Consider the following 4767-nt stretch of genomic DNA (forward strand, 5'->3'; position numbering starts at 1 on the left):
TATGACTACCAATGTTTCAACAAAATTCTCGAAGCCATCCCTAAAAAGAGTAAAGCAGTCATATGTGGAGACATTATTTTCCATCTACAAAATGGGACATCTTCAGCAGTCAAGAAAACGATGAACAAGAAATCCTAGAAATGTTAGAAGATAGGCTTCTTCAACAGATCATCAACTTTCCGACCTGCGGCACAAACACGATGGACGTTTTTCTGTATCAAAACTGTCAAGTATACTCTGAACACGATGAAAATTTTGATAAAATCTATGACTGCTCTGACCATATTACAATCAGAACAGCAATAGAACTTGAACATTTCGATCCTCCGCCAGCAATGACAATTTTCTACAGTTTTGTGTCAGGAGATTATGACCGGATTGTTGGTGCCATGAAAGATCGGCCCTTCAACCCCCAATGCTACACCAATGTACAGCGAAATTCAGGACTACTTAACCGACTTGATAGACACTCACATCCCAAAAAGAACCAAATATCGTCAATCGCTACCACCTTGGATTACACCGAGTACATCACATCAGATGAAAATTCTCAACACGCAAAAGAGGTTACTCGAAAAACGACCAGCTAGCTACCGAAAAAATAAGGTCCTCAAACTAAAAAGCCAAGTCACTGAATTATGTGAACATGATCGAATCTCATACCAAGAAAAAACTTTTGTTTTAAGAAATTGTGGTCATATTTACAAGCACCTTAAGCATATCAATAGAGCTTCGAACATCCCGAAAACGATCAAGTTCAAAGACAAAATGACATCAATTCCAGAAGAAAAGGTAGAAATGTTTAACACATTTTTTCACTCAGTATTTTCCCAAAGAGAACTACAACTTCCTTGACATAAAGTGCGATTCACCAACCCTAACAAACTTAAGCGTTTCAAACAAAACAATAAGTAATATTCTGGCAAATATAGACACTACAAAAACTCGCGGACCAAATGATCTACCTCCCGGTTTTTACCAATGATGCGGCAAACAAATGAGTAACATACTCATTAAGCTTTTCAAGAATATTAAACGCATACGCAAAATGCCAACGAGTTGGAACACAGCGGCTGTAACACCCATTCACAAAAAGAACGACCCAAAAGATGTTGAAAACTATCACCCAATCTCCCTTCTAAACATTGACAGCAAAATCTTTGAAAACTGCATGTACTCTCCACTCTACGAGCACTTTTAAGACCATCTTTCTATAAACCAACACGGTTTTGTAAAGAAACGCTCCGTTATGAGCATCATGCTCCAATTCCTAAATCGAATCTACAAAGCCCTGGATGAAAATCCCCATAATGAGATCATTGCTTTTTATGCTGATTTCTCCAAGGCCTTCGATAAAATCCCCCACAAATTATTACTCCGAAAATTGAGTGATATTGGTGTAGGTGGATGCCTATTCGAAATCATCTACGACTATCTCAGAAACCGAAGGCAATTTGTTCGGGTTGATTTCAACACATCCACCGTCCTCGAAATAACCAGCGGGGTACCCCAAGGTTCACTCCTGGGCCCACTCCTGTTCTGTGTTTTTATAAATGATCTCCCTGAAGTCCTAAACTTCAGTGACCCCTCAATACTTGCTGACGATCTAAAAAATTTTTCTGTTGGACGCAAACAAGAAGAAATACAACTTGACTTAAAAAAAATCGAAGATTGGGTTAGACAAAACAAAATGGAAATGGCATTCGAAAAATGCGCTCGAATAAACTTCAGAGGTGTTGATTTAAATCTATTTTTGATCAAAAATCGTGTAACTCAGCTAAAATCAATAAAAGATCTGGGTATTCACATGTTAGGAGATCTTAGTTGGAGCACTCATCTAACCGAACGATTAAAGAAAGCAAACAAATTACTATACAGTCTAAGACGAAATTTAGCATATAACGTCAACACCTTTGTAAAACTAGGTCTCTACAAATCAATGATACTACCAGTGTTAACCTACGGCTGTCACTGTGCGAACTTTCTGAGAAAAGACCTACAAAAACTTGAATTTTTTCAAAAGAAAGTAGTAAAGTGGAAAACACTGCCAAAAATACACTGAACAACTTAGAATGCTCAACATTTTACCTCTGCCAATGTTCCTACAGACCAATGACTTACTTTTGCTTTCATAACTCTGCACTGACTACGATCACCACAGCATCCCACTTCCCACAGCTAACAATACCCTAGACCGACGATTAGAGCCCTTCAAATTACCCAAAACTCGAACAGAATAACGCAGGGGAGAATTAGTTTTTCGTACAACCAGAGTTGCAAATAGAATTGATCATTTAGTCATTTTCAGGATAGAACAGGGACTCAAACAGCGCATCACAACTCTTATGTGGAAATTCTACAGTGAAAAATACAGTACCCTCAACCTCTGCTCTTGGCAGATATGCTGCGACTGCACAACGTGCAAAAATATCTGGACAATATTATAAACTCTTTGGAAGAAATTCCCACCAGTATTCTACTGGAAAGCCACAACAACAACAACAACAACAACAACAACAACAACAACAACAACAACAACAACAACAACAATTATCCTTTGCTAGTATCCTTGGATAGACCTATCCAGGTTGTTCACGGACCGTCGCATGTCGGAAGTGCCTATTTTTCATTACCTGTTAATCAGAAAATTGCTTTTAAATGGACCATGCGTTGAAGTGCTGATTACGTAGCCTCTTTTATCATGATATATTTTGATCTCGCGATTTCGATGTTTTTTAAAAGAAAAAACAAAAACTGATAGTCTATTCTAGGAAGCTATGAGTTCCCGAAATTAGTTGAAATACTTTAATTGGGAAGTTAAAATGGCAATGTCTAGTGATTCAGTTTCGACTGTCAATGAGCCCCTAGTATCCCTTCAGTTTAATATGACTCAAGGGGGCTCAGAATCATGCAAACAAAAAACACTGGAATTGTCCAAAGAAGAATTGCAAGATGTCATAGACAGTCTAACCAAAGCCAGTGATGCTATTTCTGCGTATACAAGTTAAACTCTTGATGAACAATCGAATTAAACTTGATAATATAAGGAGTTTTTAGATAACTATTACCATATCATTACAAAAATTTCTAAGTCTAAAGTTTCTAAGTCAAATTACTCAAGTTTTGAGTCAGAATGTGCAATTTTTAGCAGAACATAAAGAGTAAATTGATTATCCCAATTTTATTTTTTTCTAGCAATTTTCAGATAAACTGTCAGCAGTTTGACTACAAGTAAATCTTCGTATATAGACAAAAATGTGCCCTGGAAATGGCAGAATCACTTTTTCAACTAACTAGGTAGGCGAAGGTCAGAAAGTTTGTAAATTTGGAATAATAAAGGCTGGAAACTGACATTATTACCATTTTTCTGCATTTCAGTGAATTCAAAAACTTGTATGACACAGGAAAGCAATCAAGAGCTTTTCATTTTCCGTCTGCATCCAACAATGCTCGTCAGCGCTCCAAAGAAGATTCGGTAAAATTAACAGCAATTTTTTTTCATTATTATATGCGATTGAATGAGCTAAGTATTGACGTGTAATTGCTGTTATGTCATTCAAATTGACATCACAAAAAAACTAAGAGTGAAGACCATAAATTATTCGACTTCGAAAGTAACAATAAGAGTGCACAATAAGAACCGTCTTTACAATGGTGAGTATTTTTGATCATGAAAAGTATTGATAAATGAACTAGGTTTAGAGCGGTTTTATAATTTAAAAGGGTAAGGTAATGCAGTAATTTCTGAAAAAAAACTAGCTTTCATTTGTGTTTTAGGGTTGAAAGGGCACGGTATGCTGTAACTTCTCTTTTTTTTCTCATTGAGTTTTTCTCTGAATTCTTGCCGAAGTCAATTTTTTTTCAGGACTCAGACGATGACGATGACGACTACGTACAAAATAGAAGCTATCCTGCTGAGTTTAACCTAAAAAAACATGTCACGAGGTTGAAAAAAGAGAACGAGAAAGAATTCGCCAGTCGTCTCACTGAAGAAATTTGGGATCCATTTGAATCGGTAAGTTTAAATTCTGTTATGCAAATTGATCATTGCTTGAAATTATTTCCACGCAAGAAATTTACTGATGTGAAAATTCTGTTTAATATTACCTTCAATGGCATAATACCAGGCTAACTTTAATAGAAACAAGTATTTGGTGTCCATTTTTAAAAGCTAAAAATTAATTTTTAATATTCAATATTATTGTTTTTCAATAAAACTAATTACTTCAATAACAATTTATGTTGCGCTGCAAATACAATATGCAACAGTCAGTTACTGTACAAGTTCAAGAAATGAGTTTTAGAAATAGGTATCAATTTGATGCGAAAGACCATCCATAAGTTGGCAGATTAGTAATTTTAGTAGGTCTTCTGTTATTCCAAAATAGAAAACTTTGCAAATTCACGTTTGAATTTTGTACAAGACTTGATTGTTTACACATGCGAGCTAGCGAGCGTAGCGTTAAATTACAAATAACTATTTTTTTTCTTCTAATCCAACTTGCAGAGAAAAATGCTAATATGGCTGCTTTTTTGTTGCAAACCATTGGCAATTTAATCGCATGCGTTCTAGCGGGTTATTGGTGATCCGTATTTGTATACTTTCAAGCGACCATGACGTGATACTCTTAATGCCCAGGTCGGTGATTTGGTTCCAGAACATCGCAGATGTTTTCTTCAGGTTTAACTTGCCCTTTCTTCCCTTATTTCAGTTTTCTGCATTATTAAGAGTCGGGGAACGTAGTTAAGACTCTTATAAGTCGTGAT

The 4767-nt window shown here is 36.1% G+C and overlaps 1 long non-coding RNA gene across 1 annotated transcript; it reads left to right on the forward strand.

Moving 5' to 3' along the window:
- The first annotated feature begins 3209 nt into the window (after positions 1-3209).
- LOC134851308 (uncharacterized) lies at positions 3210-3887 on the forward strand. The gene is made up of 3 exons (XR_010164225.1): positions 3210-3297; positions 3379-3475; positions 3866-3887. It is a non-coding gene; the product is annotated as an uncharacterized LOC134851308 (long non-coding RNA).
- Positions 3888-4767: the final 880 nt, after the last annotated feature.

The sequence above is a fragment of the Symsagittifera roscoffensis genome, chromosome 7 (genome assembly GCF_963678635.1).
Source record: "Symsagittifera roscoffensis chromosome 7, txSymRosc1.1, whole genome shotgun sequence".
In the NCBI taxonomy this organism is placed as follows: domain Eukaryota; kingdom Metazoa; phylum Xenacoelomorpha; order Acoela; family Convolutidae; genus Symsagittifera; species Symsagittifera roscoffensis.